This window comes from Callithrix jacchus, chromosome 8, assembly GCF_049354715.1.
Source record: "Callithrix jacchus isolate 240 chromosome 8, calJac240_pri, whole genome shotgun sequence".
NCBI lineage: Eukaryota > Metazoa > Chordata > Mammalia > Primates > Cebidae > Callithrix > Callithrix jacchus.
The window spans coordinates 124,262,172-124,284,983 of record NC_133509.1 but is presented as its reverse complement, the minus strand read 5'-3'; the positions used below and the strand labels follow the sequence as shown (position 1 = coordinate 124,284,983).

General features: G+C 45.1%; 1 protein-coding gene and 2 long non-coding RNA genes across 5 annotated transcripts in view; 1 reads left to right on the top strand and 2 right to left on the bottom strand.

Annotated features, from left to right (window-relative positions):
• The window catches only part of FOXN3 (forkhead box N3), a 269,460-nt gene that overhangs the window by 13,307 nt on the left and 233,341 nt on the right, over positions 1–22,812 (top strand). The gene's annotated exons all lie outside the window — the stretch shown is intronic.
• On the bottom strand, positions 1,130–5,265 carry LOC128928856 (uncharacterized). The gene is made up of 2 exons (XR_008474545.2): positions 4,849–5,265; positions 1,130–4,617 (listed from the first exon to the last, which is right to left on the bottom strand). It is a non-coding gene; the product is annotated as an uncharacterized LOC128928856 (long non-coding RNA).
• The window catches only part of LOC118145093 (uncharacterized), a 35,274-nt gene continuing 32,989 nt past the window's right edge, over positions 20,528–22,812 (bottom strand). Inside the window, exon 5 of the long non-coding RNA XR_013521464.1 lies at positions 20,528–22,061. This is a non-coding gene — a long non-coding RNA (uncharacterized LOC118145093). The remainder of the gene's footprint in view (positions 22,062–22,812) is intronic.

Here is a 22,812-nt window from a genome sequence, read left to right as displayed (position 1 = left end):
ATGCTAGAGCACAGAGGCACAGTCATGGCTTATGGCTCACTGAAGCCTTTGGCCTGCTGGCTCCAGTGATCCTCCTGAGTAGCTAGGACAACAGGTATGGGCCACCAGGCCTGGCTAATTTATTTATTTTTTGTAGAGACAGGTTCTTACTATGTTTCCCAGGCTGGTCTCGAACTCCTGGGCTCAAATCATCCTCCTGCCTCAGCCTCCCAAAATGTTGGGATTACAGGCATGAGCCATTGTGCCTGGCCTACTGGCCTATGAACACATACATATTTAAAAGCGAATGCCATGTTTGTTTTGATGCCATTTTGTTTATTAGGTGGGGCTTTTGTGACAGATTTTGGTTTTGTGGAACCCACTCTTGTCCTTTTTTTTTTTGAGATGGAGTCTTGCTCTGTCACCTGGCTGGAGTGCAGTGGCACAGTCTTGGTTCACTGCAAACTCCGCACCCCGGGTTCATGTGATTCTCCCGCCTCAGCTTCCAGAGTAGCTGGGATTACAGGGGCACGCCACCATGCCTAGCTCATTTTTGTAATTTTAGTACCATGTTGGCCAGGATGGTCTCTATCTCTTGATCTCATGATCCACCCACCTTGGCCTCCCAAAGTGCTGGGATTACAGGTGTGAGCCACCGCGCCCGGCCCCTTGTCACTTTTGACTTGTTTGCCACTTCTCTCAGTGAATATATCCCTGGAAGGGTTTAACCTTTGGCCACATTGGCTTCAACACTGGCCTGAAGTTTTCCGACTGGAAAAATGTATTCAAGTTGTTCCTGTGGGGAGTGCTTTCATATTAGTAGGCCATCAGCATCTCATTTCCTGTAACTTCAGGGACTTCAAGGGCCCTCTGCTTACTAGTGTTTTCAGTAGAATTATTTGGCTATGTCAAAGGCTAAAGTGAGATTTGAGGGCTGGGCACGGTGACTCAGGCCTGTAATCCCAGCACTTTGGGAGGCCAAGGTGGGGCGGATCGCTTTGAGCTCAGGAATTCAAGACCAGCCTAGGCAACATGGTAAAACCCTGTCTCTACAAAAAATCCAAAGATTAGCTGGGCGTGGTGCCACGCGCCTGTGGTTCCGCCTACTCCAGAGGCTGAGGCTGGAGAATCTTGAATCCGGGAGGTGGAGGCTGCCGTGAGCTGTGATTGCGCCACTGCACTCCAGCCTGGGTGACAGAGTGAGACCATGTCAACAGCAACAGCAACAACAGCAAAAAAGAATACGATTTGCTTCTTGCCTTTTGGTATTCTTAGTAGTTTACATTCCAGAGAAGCAGGAAACATAATGAAAAATAAAAGAGAATAAGTTACCGTAAGTACTAGAAGTGTGCTGATCATTGCGAGATTGGTATTATCAAAGTTAGCCGGGGCAGCTTCCCTTCCCCAGAGAGGGGCACTGGGAAGCTAAAAGGTATGATGGGCGAGTTTTGAATATTCCTTATGTTCACTTGAAAAAGCTGTTAACAAAGCATTCTTGGGGTATGGGAATGAGCATTAGACCTCCAAGGATGGATTTGATCAGAAGGAGGCTTGACTGTTTATTGTAGAGAAACCAGTGATTTAAACAAGCTGGGACATATTTCTCCATTACATGAAATAAGCCTTGAGGAGCTAGGCAGAGACACACATTCCCTCTTCTCTGCTGTTCTTAGGGCATTGCGGGTTTCCATTCTGTCTTCTCATGGTCTAAGATGGTGTCAGCTAGCAGGTTCTCATTTTAGGAAGCAAGAAGGGGAGTACAGGGATGGACAGGAGGGAGTCTTGCTGACTTCCTGATTTTAAGGGGATTTCCTGGAAACCCCATTCTCTGCTTTCATCTTATTGGCTAGAGCCTGGTCACATGACTTCTAGCTGCAAGGAAGTCTGGGAAATGGACTCTTTTGCCTGATCCATTGCAACCCCAAATTAAATGTTGGTTCTGTTGCCAAGCAAACTTGGAATTATCTGCCACAAAGATCTTAGATGCTTAGGAGACAAATGTTGCTGGACCCAAAGGATGTGTCAGAACAATGTCAGAGAAAAGGACGGAGAGAGATGGTGGCTGCAAGGTTATGTAAATAAAGATAGGGACTTGTTGGAAGAGCTAGGATGCTAAGTGAAAAACTTTAAATTGCATTGGTAGCTTAAGCAAAGCAGAGATGCTGACCCATTTTTTCAGCCTTCCAAATAACTAAGCAAATAACTTAAAGCAACCTTCCAAATAACTAAGCAAATAACTTAAAGCAAAATAACTTTTGCTTTAAGATATTCTGGTTAAATTGCATTTAATATCATCAAAAGCGATAGCTTGATTGAGGTGAAGATACAGTGTGTGTCAAGGATGATAAGGAAAGCAAGGAGACATGGCTGAAGATAGCGAGTAGTGTGAAGTCATTCTTTTAGTAATAACTTGATGGGTTGCTGTGTAAGATTACAGACAGTTCTATGAACAGAATGAAGTCTTTGATTTGTGTGTGTGTGTGTGTGCTTGTTTGAGTACCTTTGCTTGTGAACTCAGCAGGAGACAGTAAATACAGGCAGAGTGGCTACACGCTTCCCAGGGGAAAAAGCTCTCCAATTACCCTTCTTTTTCTTCCTTTGGTCCTCACAGGGCATGTGGGATTTCCCTCTGGGCCCCGTGGGGTCGAGTTCAGTGTCTCCTTCTATTTACTGGAGTTCTGTGAAGTGCCTCATAGAAAGCTGTGACTGTCCTTCTCTAGGGACAGGGCCGTTAAGTGATTTAACTAATGTCATTAGACAGAAAACACCCACCTAACCAAATGTGTGCACATGCTTTGTTTCCAGAAGGCCAAGTCATGTGAGCTGACTCTGATCCTGGCTCTAGTTGGGGGGTGGGGGGAAATATCCTGAATCTTCAGGAATCGAGGTACAGGCAGCCTGGCACACAGGTGAGGCACGGCCTCACAGTAGGTACTCCCGGAATACTGCTCCGCATGCTAAATTGCTTTGAGTTGAGAACTAGTGTTTGCAGCTGTGGTTCTGAGGTCTTGCAAAATACCTAGTGTTTCTGTTGTCATTGTTAAGACGGAGTTCAGTGGCAGGATCTCGGCTCACTGCAACCTCTGCCTCCTGGGTTCAAGCGATGTTTGTGCCTCAGCCTCCTGAGTAGCTGGTATTACAGGCAAGCACCACCACACCCAGCTAATTTTTGTATTTTTAGTAGAGACGGGGTTTCTCCATGTTGGTCAGGCTGGTCTTGAACTCCTGACTTCAGGTGATCCGCCCACCTCACCCTCCCAAAGTGCTGAGATTACAGGCTTGAGCCATTGTGCCCAGCCCCTAGTTTGCAAGGTAAAAATTGGGCCATGTATTTATGAAAAGAAGTGGTTTCAGTCATTTTAGAAGTTTTTTCAGCAGTGGTTCATTCTTCCTACCCTTGTTTGTGGAGTACCAGGCATTGTTCTGGGTGCTGGGGATACAGTGGCAACCTCTGGCAGGCTCTCCTGGACCAGCCACAGGGTAGCAGTGGGAGTGGAGGAGGAGGAGGTGCGTGGTAAATGGTAGTAACCTACATGGCAGGGTAGGTAATGTACCAGATTGTGTTACATGCAGTGAAGAAAATAAAACAGGATAATGTCCCAGAGAGGAGTGGGGAGGAAGTGGGAAGGAAGGTGGGAGGCTTCTCAGGGCATCTGACTAGGCCATGCCCTGAATGGCAAGAGGGATGCAGCCATGCAAAGATCTGGGCAGAGAGAACAGCAAGTGCAAAGGCCATGAGGTGGCAATGGCTCAAAATGTCCCAGGAACAGAAAGGAAGTGTATTAGAAAGGGGAGATTGCCAGTCACAGTGGCTCATACCTGTAATCCCATCACTTTAGGAGGTGGAGGCGGGTGGATCACCTGAGGTCGGGAGTTGGAGGCCAGCCTGACAAACACAGAGAAACTCTACTTTTATTAAAAATCCAAAACTAAGGCTGGGCGTGATGGCTCACGCCTGTAAGCCCGGCACTTTGGGAGACTGAGATGGGTGGATCACCTGAGGTCGGGAGTTCGAGACCAGCCTGACCAACATGGAGCAACCTCGTCTCTACTAAAAATACAAAATTAACCAGATGTGGTGGCGCATGCCTGTAATCCCAGCTACTTGGGGAGGCTAAGGCAGGAGAATCACTTGAACCCTGGAGGCAGAGGTTGCGGTAAACTGAGATTGTGCTGTTGCACTCCAGCCTGGGCAACAAGAGTGAAAACTCTGTCTTAAAAAAAAAAAAAAAGGCCTGGTGTGGTGGCTCACGCCTGTAATCCCAGCACTTTGGGAGGCCGAGGTAGGTGGATCACCTGAGGTGAGGAGTTCAAGACCAGCCTGGCCATCATGGTGAAACCCCATCTTTAAAAAAAAGAAAAAAGAGAAGGGAGAATGTGGTTACATCTAAAAGGACAGAAAGGAGAAATACCTCTCTGGGGCTTGTTTCTAGTGGTGCAAAAGAAAGATGGTGGGAGCGATGCCAGCTTGAACCAGGGTCAGGGGTTGCTGATGAAGAATGTGTGGGCAAATTTGGATTGGGAAGTTGGATGGGGATTAGTGCCAAAATTCTATTTTGACCACATCTAAGTGGAGCTGTCAGGAAGTCGCTATATGAGTTTCAAGCTCTGTAGAGATGTTCAGGTAGAGGTATAAATCTGAAACACAAACACAGTGCATACATGTTGAAAAATAAAGAGATTTCTGGATTACCTCTCAATCAAAAAAGAAAGTGAACTTATACCACTATTTCAGTTCTTACAGGAAATTATATTCCATTAATGTTTGACTAGGAGATTCATTCTGTGTTATATTCAGCATGGTGAATAAAAACAAGAGATTTACATTTAGAGGGAGACCCTCTTAGAGTTATTTCAACAATGACTTACCTCTAGTTACTGGCTGTAGTTTTGCAGGCAGAAGAGAATAAACCTTTACTTTTGCGCCAAGAGTGCAGCTTCTAAATGTGCTCGGGGCAGCTGCATCTCTGATATCAGGAGAGAAATGTACTCCAGTAAACATCTCACTTAGCAAAGCCCCCTAACCCATGGCTTCTGCGAGTTCCCTGCCATCTGGTCCCTGGCTGGAAAGAGGAATTTTTCTTGTATATGCATCTCCATAGCAACGAGTTTGCAGTTGATACGGAAAGTAAGCAGTTGCCTTAGGAACGGAGTTACTGATGTGGCGGCTCCCTTGCTTTCAGGGAATGGATACGCTGACCAAACTAGTTTAGATGCATCCTGTAGGGCGCTGTAATGCAGAGCCGCACATTATGGGCCCTGCCAGTGTAAAATTGGTCCAGCTTTAAAAGAGATCTCAGCCCCTCCCCCTTTAAGAAGGAAGGGCTTACAGCTGTAATAAATCAGACAAAAGTAGTCGCTGTCAGTTGAAATAGATTATAAGGGGGATCTCCTGGCAGAATTTATTTAGTTGAGCTTAAAGGAGAATGTTGTTGTCAAGGGTACATTTGGTTGCAAGGACAAGAGAGCCACTGAGTTGGCTTAAGTAAAAGAGTACTTATCCCAAAGACATAATAATCCCATGGAGCGGGAGTAGTGTTGGAGAGCAACAAAGGACATCTCGGGTCCACGGCCGTTGGAACGGCTGCCTCCTCTGTTCCTCTGCAGCCACGTGGATGCTTACGTCTGCTTTTCTCTGATGATCTATTCCAGCCTCGTCTTTGCAGCCTGGCTCCCTCCGTGTGATCTTGATTCCTGCCTTCTCATGCCGTTGGTGTGCTCCGCTGGGATGTTGGTGCCAGTCCTTGTGATGTGATTGTCCCAGTGCCCAGCGGCGTCAGCACCATCATCTCTGTGCCTTGTCTTTGTCATCATTCCAGACACTAGGACTTGTTCTTTTCCTGGGCCAGGTGTTCGGGCCAGGTGTTCAGCCCCGGTCAAAACAGGGGCAGGTCCCCTGGATCAAGATAGCTGCTTGGACAATCCCTTCCTCTGGGGCTGGGTGGGGGCTTGGGCCGGAAATATATCTGCAACAACAACAAAAAAATTCAGGAAAGCCTTTGATCATTTGAAGACATTTTACTAATGAAAAGTAATAAGGAACTTTGGAGTACTTTTTTTTTTTTTGAGACAGTCTTGCTTTGTTGCCCAGGCTGGAATGCAGTGGCGCGATCTCAGCTCACTGCAACCTCCGCCTCCCAGGTTCAAGTGATTTTCCTGCCTCAGCCTCCCGAGTAGCTGGGATTACAGGTGTGTGCCACTGTGCCTGGCTAATTTTTTTGTACTTTTAGTAGAGACAGTGTTTCACCATGTTGGTCAGGCTGGTCTTGAACTCCTGACCTCATGATACCTGTCTCAGCCTCCCAATGTGCTGGGGTTACAGGCATGAGCTACTGCGTACGGGTATTTAAAATAATATTTAAAATATTCTGTGCTTTCTTTTTCCCTCTGCCCCCTCGGAGTGCCTCTTCTGGGTGATAAGGATTAACCTGCTAGAGAACAATGGGACTATCTTGAACCTCCCTTTTCTTGTCATCTCCATGGTGCCTTCATCTTTCTTTCATTCCTGTTTATAGACTGGGGGCTGGCAATTCCCAAACTAGCAAAAATTTTTCTTTGGTGGCTACTTCTTCCTGTGGGTTGCCCTCAGAGTGCCCGTAATCACAGGGTTGGGTGATTACCAGAAATTATGAACTCCAGCCCCTGATCCAGACAGAAATAAATGTCAGCCGTCCAATACAAGTTGTCCTAATAGTCAAGATCAGGAGGTTTGGTAATAGTTGTTGCTAACTGTTGTGCACTAGCCCGCATCATTGCATTGTTATTTTCAAAATGAGAGAAAATGTAATTATCCTGGGGACTGAAGATGACAAAACTCTGGTGGAGGATACTCAGCAAAATAAAAAGAGACCAGGAAGGATTACACAGTGGCTTCTGCCAGTTGCTAAGGGATTGGGCAATGGCCAAAATTATGTGGTCGGGGAAGCCACAGGGGAAAGGGACTCCTAAGGTTTAGCAGTGCCACTGGAAGAATCCTGAAGAGAAGACAGAATTTAATTAGCTGGTTCCTTCAGGATAGTCAGACTGGGGCTGGTGACAGGGAGAGCGAGGTCCCTCAGGTCATCAGACGTGGCTTGGACACAGAGGCAGGAATGCCTGAGGGCGAAGTGACATTTCCATAGGACCTTAGTTGGATGCTGTTTGGAATCATGTGAGGCGTTTGTATCCGTGGTCTGACGCCTTTTTAACAACTGTAAAGCAGGTATTATATGCTTTTTACAGATGGGGAAACTGAGGTTCAGAGAAGTTCAGTGGCCTGCTAAGTCTGATATTTAGCCAAGGTCTGACACTTCCTTGCTCTTCCTTTACTCTAGTTGGCTAAAGCAAAGCGCCACTGTGGGATAGGGAGGGAAATAAGTTTGGGAAGGTCGACTGATCTAGACCTGTGGGGTTTTGAGTGCCAAGGAGCCCTGACTTTCCCCATAAGGTGGTAGGGGGCCCTCAGACGTTTCTGAGCCTAACCACAACACAGACAGAGGAATCAAGTGCTTCCTTCTGTTGCCTAGAGGTTCTTGCAGAGTCCCGGCCTCCACAGCAGACATTCTCTTTTTTTTAAAAAAAAAACTTTTATTTTAGGTTTGGGGGTATATGTGCAGGTTTGTTACATATAAACTCATGTCATGGGGGTTTGTTGTACAGATTATTTCACCACCTAGGTCATAAGCCTTTATTTTGCTGCTCCTCTCCCTCCTCCAAAGCCCCAGTGCATGTTGTTCCCCTCTGTGTGTTCCTGTGTTTTCATCATTTAGCCCCCACTTATAAGTGACAATATGCAGGATTTGGTTTTTTTGTTCCTGAGTTAGTTTGCTAAGGATAATGGGCTCCAGCTGCTTCTGTGTTCCCATAAAAGACATGATCTTGTTCTTTTTTATGGCTGCATAGTATTCCATGGTGTTTATGTACCACATCTTCTTTATCCAGTCTGTCATTAATGGGCATTTAGGTTGATTCCGTGACTTTGCTGTTGTGAATAGTCACAGCAGAGATTCATGCTGCCAAGAAATTTATGGAGAAAAGGGCTACAGTTGGCTGGGCGCGGTGGCTCAAGCCTATAATCCCAGCACTTTGGGAGGCTGAGGCGGGTGGATCACGAGGGCAAGAGATCGAGACCATCCTGGTCAACAAGGTGAAACACCATCTCTACTAAAAATACATAAAATTAGCTGGGCATGGTGGCGCGTGCCTGTAATCCCAGCTACTCGGGAGGCTGAGGCAGGAGAATTGCCTGAACCCAGGAGGCGGAGGTTGCAGTGAGCCACAGTCATGCCACTGCACTCTGGTTTGGGTGACAGAGCAAGAGTCTGTCTCAAAAAAAAAAAAAGATTTCAGTGGAGTAGTATAATGACCTAAAACGTACAATGTATCATGTGCAATATAACCATAATGGGAGTCCATAGGTGGCCTGTATCATTAACATGTAACCCTTCTTGTATCATTTAATCTCCCCCTGCCACACCTCACTCCCCTTGCTGGATTTTTTTAAGGTAAATCTGAGGCATTGTATTATTTTATCTAAAAATACTTCAGAATATATCTCTAATATATAGGGACTCTTATAGACACACAGACACACACAAAACCCTTATAACAACTAAAACCCATTTAATCATAATTTCTTATTATCATTCAAAATCCAGTTAGTGTTAGGATTTATCTGATTAAAAAAAATTCTCAGTGGTTTGTTCAAATTAAAATCCAAAGAAGGTCTGTCTATGGCATTTGATTGATGTACCTCTTAATGTCTTTTTGATTTATGCTCCTCGCTCCGTTCCCTTCTAGTTTTTCCCCAGACCATTTAAAGGAAGCCGTGTTCCCTTTCCTCCTCTTCTCTAGTTAATCTGATGCTCCAGTCCAGCAGCTGTACCCTGTGACCCCTACTTCTCCTGAAAGACCGTATGCTCTGATTCTGACCTCCTCTTGCATACACTGTTCTCTCTGCCTAGAATGCTGTTCCTCCTCTTTTCTCCTCTGGATGCTGCTGCTTAGCTTAGAAGACCCAGCTGACCTGCAGCTCTGCAAATTCCCCACACCATCCTATTTAAAATTTTGTTTCCCAAACACTTTGTTCATTATTTTATAACACTTATTTCGCACTGTAATTATCTCCTTAGTATCTATCCCTGACCATCATCTTCCCTTCATTTCTCTCACCACCCCGAAATTAAGGGTGGGGACCACGTCTTACCCGTTTTTGCATCTCCTGAGACCGGTGTGTTGTCTAGTATATGGTAGGTACTCATGAAATAGTGACAGAATGGACAAGCGGTAAGTCACCAGTTCAGATATTTTATCATAAGAGTTTTGGAACTGAGTATGTATTATTATTGTTTTTTGAGACATAGTCTCCCTCTGTTGCCTAGGCTGGAGCGCAGTGGCATGATCTCGGCTGACTGCAGGCTCCTCTTCCAGGATTCAAGCAATTCTCCTGTATCAGCCTCTCAAGTACCTGGGATTGCACGTGTGCACCACTATGCCCAGCTAATTTTTGTATTTTTAGTAGAGACCAAGTTTCACCATGTTGGCCAGGCTGGTAACTCCTGACCTCAGGTGACCCATCTGCCTTAGTCACCCAAAGTGCTGGGATTACAGGTGTGAGCCTCCGCACCTGGCTACAATGTTCTTAATTGTATATGACACCCAATAAGATGTCACTTTTGTTAAAGTGGACTTGAGCACAGCAGCGGCTTCTTGACTGATGTGGTCCCCATCATACTCTGATAGAGTTCCTTTGTGCTGGGATCCTGGAAGATTATCTTGGTTTACAGATGACGCATCCGGGGTCCAGACAGTGAAAGTGACTTGGTAAAACCCGCAGATCTGTGCCGAGAGCCTTGGTCAGCTACCCCTTGGCCTGATGCTCTTTCTCTGCATCAGTTTATTCCTTCAGAAAATAAAGTTCTTCAAGGACTCTGATTAACCGGAAGTGGACATGAACTGATGTTATTTATGTGGGATTTATTTTCCTTCTTATGTCTTATTTTAGGTCACTCAGTATACTCAGTCTTTATAATTGATTTGTCATTTCTATTTGTAACTTCTGAAAATTACTTGAGTCTTTGAGAATGTGCTTTAACCTATCAAATTTTTGTTTCATTGGTTACTCAGAATGTCCTTGAATTTCAGCCTTTGAATGAGCCTCTAGACGCTATTTTGCATTATCTGCTTCTTAGTATTTAGCCATTGATGAAATCCACACAGATCCTTCCTGGTGAGCAAAGGACCTGACCCTGCTTCTTGGTGCCGCTGTTATGTGGAGCATTTGCGTGGAGTATTTGCTTATTTCCCAGAAGCAGTGACAAGTGTGACTGCAAGACTCTTAGAGGATTTTTTACTTAACTATCCGTCTTGATCAACTCCGTGTTCATTATCTTTTGTTCTTTGACTTATTTTAATACACCCCTCACTGCCCCCAGCCTTAGAGATCAGCTTATATTGGGCAGGCCTTGTTTCCCAGAAATAATAATACTAATATTATTAAGTAGTAATAAGGTAATTATGCCATTCCTGAATGGTACCCTAAGCCTTCTCATAACTTGTTCATTCATCCAGCCAGTGTTGATTCCATGCTTATAAACAGGGTTATGCTAGGCACCAGGGAAGCCAGATGATGAAGGTATAGTCCCTTTCCTCTAGGCATCGCCATTCTAGTGGGAGAGATGGACACATGAAGAAATAGTCGTTGTACACCTTGGTGTATGTCATGCATATGAGGTGCTGTGCTGGGCAGGAGAGCGTGTGAGTGCTGCCGGGTTTCACACAAATTGGTGAGAGAGAAAGCTTGGATGCTGCACCAAGCATTGAACTAAGCGTTAGGAGATCTGGGTTTTATTGTTAATTTGGTTACTAACCAGCTGTGTACCTCTCTGAACCTTAGATTCCTCCATTCAGTTCAATAAACCTTCTCTTGTGGGCCCACTGTGTTCATTCAGTATGTTTAATTAGTCATTCATCTGTAAGCTGAGTTGTCCTGGACACGTGTTCCTAAACTACTTGCCACAGGGGACTCTTTTATTCTCCTCCCTATTCTGTGCTTTTGTTAGACACATGAGCATCAGCCACAGGCTCTGACCAGCATCACATAACCAGTGTCCATAGGGTGTGTTGAGAATATTCCTGCCCAAAGCAAAGGAACTAGATGTGGCAGCTTACATAACAGTGTTGCACATGAACGTGTGATTTCCAAAAGGCTTTGGGGAAGTGTCAGAATAAAATCCTGTCCCCATAATTCTAACTCTGCGGAAGAATCTTTCCATAGGAGAACAACCTGAATGGGTTGTGTGTGATCTTCAAAGCTTTTTCCTGTGCTGCTGTGAAAATCCTAGGAGATCACTTAGTTGGGGAGTCACCAGCTGTACTTCAGGTGATCTGTCTCCCTGGGGCCCGCTAGGTTCCTCGTCCTATCCTGTGTCTCACAGCAGTTGGGATCTAGCTCTTCTGACCCTTCCCCGGTTGCTAATAGGACCCTGGGATTAGAGAACAGTAACTTCAAGTAGTCTATTCCTGGAATCCAAGGTGTGTTCATGGCTGTGTGGGCACTTAGCACATGCATGTATCTGGCCAGATGCCTTAGGCCAGGCGTGTCCATGTTGACTATTGCTGTTTTTTCTTTTTCTCTGTACACTTCTCTTGATGATGTCGTTTCCTTTATCAAAAAGCTTTAGTAAAATCCTGCTGTGGTTCAAATGTGTCTCCTAAATTTCATGTATTAGAAAGTTGATCCCCAATGTGGTGGTGTTGGGAGGTAGGGCCTAATAGAAGGTGTTCAGATCATGGGGGCACCACCTTCATGAATTGATAAATTCCATTATTGTGGAAATGGTTTCCTTATAAAAGGACAAGTTTGGCCCCCTTTCTCTCCCTCCCACTCCCCTCTTTGCCCTTCAGCTTCCCAGCATGGGATAATGGAACCAGAAGGCCCTCACCAGATGCCAGCCCTTCCATCTTGGACTTCCAGCCTCCACACAGTGAGGCACAAATTTGTGTTTTTTTTTTTTTTTTTTGAGACAGAGTCTCGCTTTGTTGCCCAGGCTGGAGTGCAGTGGCATGATCTCGGCTCACTGCATTCTCCACCTCCTGGGTTCAAGTGATTCATTCTCCTGCCTCAGCCTCCTGAGTAGTTGGGACTACAGGTGCATTTTCACCACACCCGGCTAATTTTTTGTGTTTTTAGTAGAGACAGGGTTTCACTGTGTTAGCCATGATGCCCTTGATCTCCTTGTGATTTGCCTGCCTTGGTCTCCCAAAGTGCTGGGATTATAGGGATGAGTCACCATGCCCAGACCAAATTTGTATTCTTTATAAATTATCCACAACTCCCCGTGAAGTCAGAGGCTATGAAGAGTATGATCTTCCTTATTATCCCTTTGTTCCCAGCCAGTTTCCTGCTCTAGATAAGATGTACCTCTAGGCTCTTTCTCCTCCACTTTTGCCAGTTGTAACTGTCTCTGTGCCATTTCTGCCTCACTCTGGACAAGCCTGCCATCTCTGCAGGTGTGATTTATTGCCAGCTGGTTATTTTGTTAGTAGTGGTTGAGTTTTATGAAATGTAACCCCAACTGATCTTTTTTCCCTCAGTGTGAAATGTTTGGCGTGCACAGTTTGTGTCGTTTGTTTACTCTGGTGCTGAGGCGTGGTGGTTTGTGGGGGAAGCCCCGCTTCTGGATGTCATGTGGCCATGGGAAATTGACGACAATGCTCACCCTCAGCAATTCAGAGACAGCCATGGATGTTTTCAGATAATCTGCTCCAAAATGGTGGCTTATTCTCACAGTCCTGTTGCTGGATATCTTGTGACACTCTGTGAGTTTCCTGTCTAAGCAGGTGTTTGGGGTTGAGTTGTATCCCTCAGAAAGATGATGTTGATGTTCTCATCTCTGGTACCATGAATGTGACCATATTTAGAAAAGATCTAATCAAGTTAAAATGAGGTCACACTGGATCAGGGTGGCTTGTAATCCAATAAAACTGGCATTCTTATCAAAAGAAGAGAAGAGGGCAGGCGGGGTGGCTCATTCCTGTAATCTGAGAACTTTGGGAGGCTGAGGCAGATGGATTGCTTGAGGCCAGGAGTTCAAGATCAGCCTGGCCAATGTAGTGAAATCCTGTCTCTACTAAAAATACAAAAATTCGCTGGGCGTGCTGGTGTGCACCTGTCATCCCAGCTATTCAGGATGCTGAGGCAGGAGAATCGCTTGAATCTGGGAGTCAGAGGTTGCAGTGAGCTGAGATTGCACCATTGTACTCCAGCCTAGGTGACAGATGAGACTGCATCTCAAAAAAAAAAACAAAAAAAAGAAGAAAAGACACAGAGACACAGACACACATGTGGGGGAGAACCCCCTGCGAATGTGAGGGCAGAGGTTGGGGTGATGGCTCTGTAGGCAGAGGAACAGCAAGGGTTCTGACAATCACCAGAGTGGGCATAGAACAGATTCTGTCTCCCAGCTTCCAGAAGGGGCCAGCCCTGCTGACCCCTGAATTTTAGACTTCAAGCCTCGAGAACAGCGAGAAAGTACATTTCTATTGTTCAGGCTATCCAATTTGTGGCACTCCGTTACAGCAGCTCTGGGAGACAGAGCAACAGAAAGAAGTATCAGTGAGTTACGATATTCTGCCTACACCGAGAGACTTCAGGAATAAAACCTAATGGAAGGTACTTAGGAATATGCAGTGGGATTGTATCCTTTTTTTTTTTTTGAGACAAAGTTTCACTCTTGTTACCCAGGCTGGAGTGCAATGGCGCGATCTTGGCTCACCACAACCTCCGCCTCCTGGGTTCAGGCAATTCTCCTGCCTCAGCCTCCTGAGTAGCTGGGATTACAGGCATGGGCCACCATACCCAGCTAATTTTTTGTATTTTTAGTAAAGACGGGGTTTCACCATGTTGACCAGGATGGTCTCGATCTCTTGACCTCGTGATCCACCCGCCTCAGCCTCCCAAAGTGCTGGGATTACAGGCCTGAGCCACCGCGCCCGGCCCGGATTGTGTTATTTTACAGAGGAGGGAACTCAGAACCAGAGAGGTGCTCACAGCCCCGCGGTGGGGGCTGGTGATAGATCTGCATCCAGAACTCGGGTCTCCTGGGCTTAGAACTTCTCTCCCTCCTAATGCTGCCTGTGGGAGCACATTAGAAACCTAACTGTTAGGGGCAGATGGTTTGGGTTTGTTTTCCTCTCCATTTTTTGATGGGGAATGAGGGGATCACAGATCTTGACAATAAAATGGGAAGGGTTTATAGGGTTCCGGTTTTATTAGCTACATAGCCTGCAAGCAGAGAGCACAGTGGCACAACTGACCGGGCTTTATCTGGGGACTGCTGCTTATTTTTCACGCAGTTGCTGCTGGAACTTGAATTGGTGCAGTAAGATGTGATACCTGCCCAACCTTCCTTACTCAGGGCCTGGCTAAACCTGGAACCGGGAAGAAGCAGGCTTTGTTTGGGGGAGCGTGTTCGACCGCAGCAGATCCTTTTGGTTGAACCACGAAATAAAGAGACTCGGCCTGCACAACTGTGAATGCCCATGTTAGCTGAATTCTTGGTGCAGAGGCAGAGGGACGGGATGCATTTCTGTGGACGTTTGACTGGCTGCTTTGTTCACAATGATTCAATGTTTGCATGACCTTGGTTTCACTTGACTTTTGTTAAGTGTCCTCCATTTGCCCAAAGTAACAATATTTTATTTCTGAGACATGCTCATGCCCTTTAATGCAGGCTGTTTTTTTGAGGAGGAGGACTCACTCACCGCCCTTGAAAAACCAAGGTCAGTCTGGGGCTGGTGATGGGCATTCGGGCTGTTCCTTGAGTTCAAGGTGAGTTTCTCTTCCAAAGTTTTCGCCGTCTGTAGTTGGCCTCAGAAGACCACACATAAATAAGGAAAGAGAGTTTTCTGTACGCCGGTCCTCTTTACCTCTGGACTGTGGAAGGCTGGATCCACCGTTAACCGTAGCAGCTGGAGAGAGGACTTTCTGGAGATACTGTGTACCTGCACTGTCTTCAGCTCATCTGTTCTGAGGCTTTGGGCTTCTCTCAGTGACTCTCTTTCCTAAGTAATAAGTACAGGAACTGTTGGAGAAACTGAACAAAGCCTGAAGTTGGCCTTGGAGAGGGTCTTACCCTCTGCAAGCTGCGGGGGCGGCTCTCGTCCTCGGCTTCGACCCACGTGTCTCTTGCAGCACCTGCAGGGGAGGGGTAGGAACTTTCTGGAAGGGTTTCGGGAGTTTCTGGTCATACGAGTCGATTCAATTATTTTGGAGCTTCCTTGGGCCATTTTTATTTTCTGTAATACCTGCTCTTTTATTTTGCTAGATTTCCCCCCCTAGAATAAAGGCACATTCAATAATAAGAATTCTCTAGTATCCGATATGAAATGATACTGCTTGTCAGTTTGAAGAAAAAGCAAATTGTCTGCTCTGTGTGTTGAGATTTACTTTTTTTTTTTTTTTTTTTAAAGCAGCTTAGAGAAAATCCCTGAATATAGTCTCCGATTGAAAAATATATTAGTGGATTTCACTGCTTTATCATTTTCTTAAAGTAATAGTTTTTCTTACTTAAAAATTATATATATGTATTAAATTGTATTATATAATACAGATATATATGTATTGTATATATATATGTGTAGAGAGAGAGAAGAGAACAAGAGAGATCTATTGAAACATATGGCCGAAAACACGCTCAGTGCAATTTTTTTATTTTTTGTTTTTTTGAGGGAGTCTCACGCTGTCGTTTTAGCTGGAATGCAGTCACGATCATGGCTCAGTGCAGCCTCAACCTCCCAGGCTCAAGTGATCCTCCCACCTCAGCCTCCCAAATAGCTGGGACTACAGGCTTGGGCCACCGTGCCAGGCTAATAATAATTATTATTTTTGTAAAGATGAGGTCTCACTGTGTTGCCCAGGCTGGTCTTGAACTCCTGAGCTCAAGTGATCTGCTCACCTCGGCCTCCTGAAGTACGGGGATTACAGGTGTGAGCCACTGTATCTGGCCAGAATTTTTTTTATGGTTTACAAAAGTGAGAAGCAAAGATTTATTTCATGAAATTATGTAGTTGGAAAGAACCTTATTGTTCCTTGAGTCCAACCCTCTGCTCTGGGCTGAAGGACAGGAGTTGCCTCTGACCAGGTTGGGTCATTTCTGTGAGATGTCTGTGGTGGATTTGCTAAGATCATATATCAATACCCCCAAACTACCCTTTGTATGGTGAATTTGGCTATCTACACATCAACAAGTGAGTATTTCTAGCCTTCCCACCAGGGCCTGCCAGCCCACAGATCAATTTCAACAGCTTTTCTATCTTTATCTTTATAGCATGGTTTATTTGTGCAATCATTTGAATTGTTTATGTGCTTTGCCCTTGTTTTATTAAAATGAAAGTGACAAATTAAAAAGGTTAATAATCAGAGTTGTGAAAAGCATAAATCTCCTAAACACATCAATTGAGAAAGACAGAGGGAAATCATTTGGCGTGAACCTTTGGTCTTGATTGGCCGCCTTGGGAGTCCACCCCTGTGAAGGGAAAGGATAAAATGAAAGGGTGTTTGTGAAATGCTGCGAAGGAATTGTGGATGCTTCGCACTGAAACATTAGGTATATTTAGAGATTTTACAATCTTTCTTTTCTTATTTTTTGTTTTAAGCACTGTAAAAAAGGAATAGTCCTTCATACTTCAGAGGTGCACATTGTAACGTGAATTTTTTTCACTTTCATACATTTTACTTTCAAATTCATTTTCAGGAAGGAATCAGAGATGGGGAAAAAAGGGAATTGACCATAAAGGCAAATTCGTCTCAAACAGGTCCGTAAGTTTCCCCCAGGCTGCAGTTCTCCCTGTGGAATCTGCCTGGATAAATATTTCCTTTTCAGAAGAGCAAGCACCCAGTCTTCAAATTAGCTCTTGTGCTATGTCCTGAATCCCTTAGTTCTCCTTCCAAGAGACTTTCAAGAGATGGCCCAATTTTCTCTTTCTGAATCACCTGACTTTGGACTTCATTGTCTGGGATCCCTTGCTGAACTCTGCCTGGGGTCACAGCACGGGGCCAGTGCTCTGCCTGCCACTGGTAGCAACCTTGTCCCCCAACATCTGGGATCCATCCAGTGTCGTCAGGTCTTCTCTGCATAGGGGCTTTGCTGTTGGCCCTTCATGCATCTTCTTGATTTTCCTGTTTCTCTTCAACCTGTCACCTTATTTATTAGGGTCTAGCTCTAATGACACCCCTTCCGAGAGGTCTTCTCTGAGCCCTCCTGCTGGCCTTCCAGGAACACGTAGCTCCAGGTACATTTACACATTTATTTGTTACTTGTTCACCATGTGTCTCCTCTAAATGTAAGCTTCACAGTCAGTCTTACCCAGTGCTTAGGACAGTGCTGTGCATAGGAGGCTCCAGAAGTTCTGCCTAATAAGTGAGTGGCACTGACCCCATAATTTGCTAAGAGCAGAGCTCAGCTCTTCTGCCCCGTGGCCCACACCAGCAGCTTGTAGAGGTCTCATTCTTCCATCCCTGCGTTGCAGGTGCAGCTTTCACTGTCTCCAGGCTCTGTCCCAGTAGCCTAAGCACTGTCATTACTGTATCCTTTGTTCAGATGGCCTCATTGGTTGCTGTCATCCATGGAAGTGAGTTCTCATCTCCTCCCAGACTTTAGGTTCCATTTAGCTATCTTTTATTTATTTATTTATTTGGTGCAGTGACTTGGATTCGAATGCTATCTTTAAAAAATTTTTTTTTGAGATGGAATCTCACTCTGTTGCCCAGGCTAGAGTGGAGTGGAGTGATCTTGGCTCACTGCAACCTGGACCTCCTGGGTTCAAGCAATTTAGAAGCTGGGACTACAGGTGCACACCCCCATGACCAGGCTAATTTTTGTATTTTTTGTAGAGACAGGGTTTCATCATGTTGGCTAGGTTAGTCTTGAACTCGTGACTTCAGGTGATCTGTCAACCTGGGCTGCCCAAAATGCTGGGATTACAGGCATGAGCCACCACACCCACCCCCATTTAGCTATCTTATTTCATGTTATTTCTTTGCAATGAGCTGCTGCTAGACATAGGTGGGTGCCTGCCCTGCTCTGCAGAATTCTCCTTGCATGGTGCACATGGTTCATGCTGGCTTTACCTGCTCCTCCTCCCTCTTCTTTCTGTATACCTAGACCAACTCTGTCTTCAGGGCTCTGTTTAAAGCCCATCTCCTTAATGGAATCTACTCCTGATCTTATTAATCTCTCTCTCTCTGGCCCTTGGCAGTTATAGTCTGTCTATATAGTTTATAATAAACTTTATAATAAAGTCTGCCATCTAATGAAATAAGGAGCAGAGCAGATGAGTTTCAGGAGCGTGAAGATTGGAGTCAGAGAGTCCTAGGGCTGAATCATTGTTTCATGACTTGCTAGCTGTCTGTCCTTCAGCAAGTTAATTACTGTTAATGAGCTTTGTGTTCTCATCTGTGACATGAGAAGAATAATGCCTTTCTCACATGGTTGTTTAAAGATTAAATAATGATAATGCAACTCCTGGAATATTGTACACACTCAGTAAATATACTGATGGTCATTTCCTTTGCGTTGGTGCTGTAGATGAATTATGTCTCTCCCCAATTAATTAATTAATTAATTTATTTATTTTTTGAGACAGACTCTTGCTCTCTTGCCCAAGCTGGAGTGCAGTGGCGCATTCTTGGCTCACTGCAACCTCTGCCTTCTAGATTCAAGTGATTCTCATCTTTCAGCTTCCCGAGTAGCAGGGACTACAGATGCACCACCACATCTGGCTAATTTTTTATATTTTTAGTAGAGATGAGGGTTCATCATGGTTGGCCAGGCTGTTCTTGAACTCCTGACCTCAAATGATCCACCTGTCTCAGCCTCCCAGAGTGCTGGGATTACAGGTTTGAGACACCATGCCTGGCTCCCCCCAGTTTATATGTTGAAGCCCAAACCTTCAATGTGATTGAATTAAGATACACAGCTTTTAGGAGCTAATTAAGGTTGAGACCATAAAATGGAGTCCTAATCCGATTAGATTGGTGGCCTTATAAGAGGGGGAAGAGAGATCATTCTATTCATGCACACACACCAAGGGTAGGCCACATGAGCACACAGTGAGAAGGCGGCTGTCTTTTTATCATAAAGAGGGTCCTTACCGGGAACTGAATCTGCTGGCACTATGATCTGGGACTTCCCAGCCTCCAGAACTGTGAAAAAGTAACTACAGTGCGCTTTTGCTCTAATTAGATAATGATTTGTTGAGGTGTCATTGATTTAGCACTTATTAGGTGTTGGGCACTATCTTATTTAATCTGACCTGTCTAATCCTCATTTCTCAAAACCACTTTAGAAGTTGGTGAAGTTATTTGCTCAAGTTCCCCTAGCCTAGTAGTGCCAGGATTAGAACTATGACTTCATGCTGCAGCTCTTGAAATGGCACCTCCTGCAGTTGTGCAGGGCAGGCCTCTGTGGCTGTCCATGGATGACCTTGACAGATGGGGGACCATGTGTGTCCCTGACGCTAGTGCTCCTGCTTTTCACCAGAGAGCAGTCGATGCACTCCTCGATGTCAGGGGAGATACCTTGTATTTTATTTCTGGTGGCACTTAGCAAGTGCTGTGTGCACAGGAAGCAATTAAGAAATAATTTTTGGTTGGTTAATTTTCCCCAAACACTTAGATCCTCCTCCATCTGGAGAAAGAGTGAAATTTTTCACCCACCCTCCTCAGCTCCCCATGCGCATCCCCTGAGCTGTTTGCTGTCAGCAAAGGTATTTGCGTGTCAAGCCTACCCATAAACTTGCTGAGTTGACGAAAGCAAAGAGAGATCAAGTTTTCAATTGTTGGATAGTAGAACCTTTGTGAGTCTGAACCTGCAATTCTTTCATTCTCTCTGTGTGTAGAAGTGAGTCTTTGTGAGAATGGCCTTCAGCCAGCATCTTGACACCTCAGTTACATAAGTAGTTCTCATCTGCTTCTCCTCTTTTGCTTTTTTCTCCCTCTCATATATACTCAGAGTAAGAGGCCTGAGGGAATGTTAATCAACTCCTTTTTTTTGAGATGGAGTTTTGCTCGTATTGCCCAGGCTGGAGTGCAACGGCATGATCTTGGCTCATGGCAACCTCCACCTCCCATGTTCAAGCGATTCTTCTGCCTCAGCCTCCTGAACAGCTTGGATTACAGGGGTGCACCACCATGCCCAGCTGATTTTTGTATTTTTAGTAGACATGGGTTTCTCATGTTGGTCAGGCTGGTCTCAAACTTGCGACCTCAGGTGATCCACCTGCCTCAGCCTCCCAAAGTGCTTGGATTACAGGTGTGAACCACCGTGCCAGCCCTCCTTTTTTTTTTTTAAATTTGCCTCAGCTTTTGTTATTCAGAGCGAAATTGGCCTCATTGGCCTCAGGACTCAGATGGCTTTACCTGTAATTAATTAAGCTTTTTCCTCTCTGAAGTTGATGGGTTTGGACTTTTGAAAACGATGAGCCATGAGGAGTCTAACTGAGGCTCAAGGTGATAGGGTTATAGCTGTTTCTCCATTGGATATAAAACCATGTAATTTACAACACATACAGGTATTGGCCAGTATTCTTTATTAGCACATTTATATAGATATTGGTCAGTATTCATTATTAGTGCATTATAATTTATACTGTATTTATGGTGCATTTATAATTATACTTTTCATAGGGCTCGCCATAAAACATATAAGATATGTCATGATCAGGCTGTTAAGATCAAAATTGAAAACAGACAAATGCTGTAGAGAGAAGGGAAAGCAAATATCCCAAATTCTTAAGCTAATGTATTTGTTGAGATTGAGTGCCTTGACAACCAAGGCAAAAGTGGAAACTCGGCAGATTCCATCATTCTCCTTCCCTCGTAAGATACCAGCTTAGGGGAGAGACGTAATTCCCAGGTGCAAGTTTACAAAAATATTTCATTGTGGGGCTGTATCTCCATTGAATATAAAACCATGTAATTTACAACACATACAGCAACCTTAGCTCCAGTTCCGGAAGCGATCAAGGCTGTTGTTCATGCCATTAGTCATGACCCTATCCTTCTCTGCCCCTGGCTAATACCTGTTCATCCTGTAGACTTTGACAACAAGCATCTCTTCCAAGAAGTCTGGCATGATTCTCCCTGTCCAGGCTGGGTCATGCCCCTCCTCTCAGTGGAACCATAAGCCAGGGATTATCTTTACCTCTGCACCTCTATATTGCTTTATACTGTCCTTTGTAACTAGATGAGGCATTCCTACAACTCATTCCTGGTATTGTGGTAGGTATGGGGCTGATGTTTGTTGAAGAAATGAAGTTTTTTGATCTAGATTAGAAAAACAGTTTTCCAAGTGGATGAAACCAAGTTATATGAATGAAAGTCATTAGTTGTTTTTTAGTGTCTGCCCATAATGAGGGAATGTGTTCTCTTTCTGGGTCCATGAGGAGGCGTAGCTTTAAGGGCAAAAATTTCCCAGTACCATGCCCCTTTCCCATCTCTCTCTCCATCTGGGAGATTCAACAGTTTATGTTCGAATTTCGCGGGCATGGGAAGAAACTGAAAGTCAGTCACTCCAGTGGAAGTTCTAAGGAACCCCTTTCATTGGCCCAGGGTCTTGGAGAAGGTGGGTGTTTCTCCCAGGATAAAAGTCTGTGCTCCCTCACCTGCACCCGATTTCCAACTTTCTGGAATCCCCTCTCACACGGTGGGAGCTCCCTCCGGGATTTTTCCCTCTGGAATCCCCTTCCACATCTCTTCGTGGAAGCCTTTCTCTTCCTCTCCTTTCCTTCTCTTTTCCCTCCCTAAATAAAATCACCTTTCCGCAATACTTCTTGGATCCGATATTCACTTTGCAACATATAGTGCAGCCGAAGCGGCCCCACCACTTATTCTTTAAGAGGTTGGAGGCCAAGAACCCACAACATCCAAGAAGAAACCCGGTTACAATAGTAAGTAGCTTGTCTGTGACTCATAACTGTACATTCCTGGTACATACTGGAAGAGCTGGTTGTCAGAGGTGGACTCAGGAGAGCTGGGTTCTGGTCCTGATTCTTCCACTAAGTAGAGTTACAGCTTGAGCATTTCACAGACTTAGTTTCTGCATCTGCAAAGTGAGCACAGTGAAGCAAGAGGGAGTTCGTCTCCTGTCCCACGGGCCATGCCCAGGGCCTCCATCCATTGCAGGCCATAGCCCTCATCCTCAGCTGCTTCTGTGGGTCCCATTCTCGGAAGCCACTGCCAGTCCCTGGGGCTGGCATCAGTGAAGAAGTCTGTTTAACATCTGTGGGAAAGGTTACCTTTGAGGTTCTTTGAGCTCTGATTGTAGCATATCCCTTTATGCTCTCTGTTATCATTGTAGTGGGCTGAAATGTTCCCCCCACCAAATTCATGTCCACCTGGTCTTATTTAGTGACTTAATTATTTTAAAATAGGGTTTTTTAGCTGGGCATGGTGGTGGAGACCTGTAATTCCATCTACTCAGCAGGCTGAGGCACTAGAATTGCTTGAACCCAGGAGGCAGAGGTTGAAGTGAGCCAAGATTGTGCCGTTGCACTCCAGCCTGGGTAACAGAGTAAGACTCCATCCCAAAAAAATAAATGAATAAATAAAAGTAAAAACGGGCTGGTTGTGGTGGCTCACACCTGTAATCCCAGCACTTTGGGAGGCTGAGGTGGGCTGATCATGAGGTCAGGAGTTCAAGACCAGCCTGACTAGCATGGTGAAACCCCATCTCTACTAAAAATAAAAAAATTAGCCAGGTGTGGTGGCATGTGCCTGTAATCCGAGCTACTCAGGAGGCTGAGGCAGGAGAATCACTTGAATCCGGAAGGTGGAAGTTGCAGTGAGTGGAGATC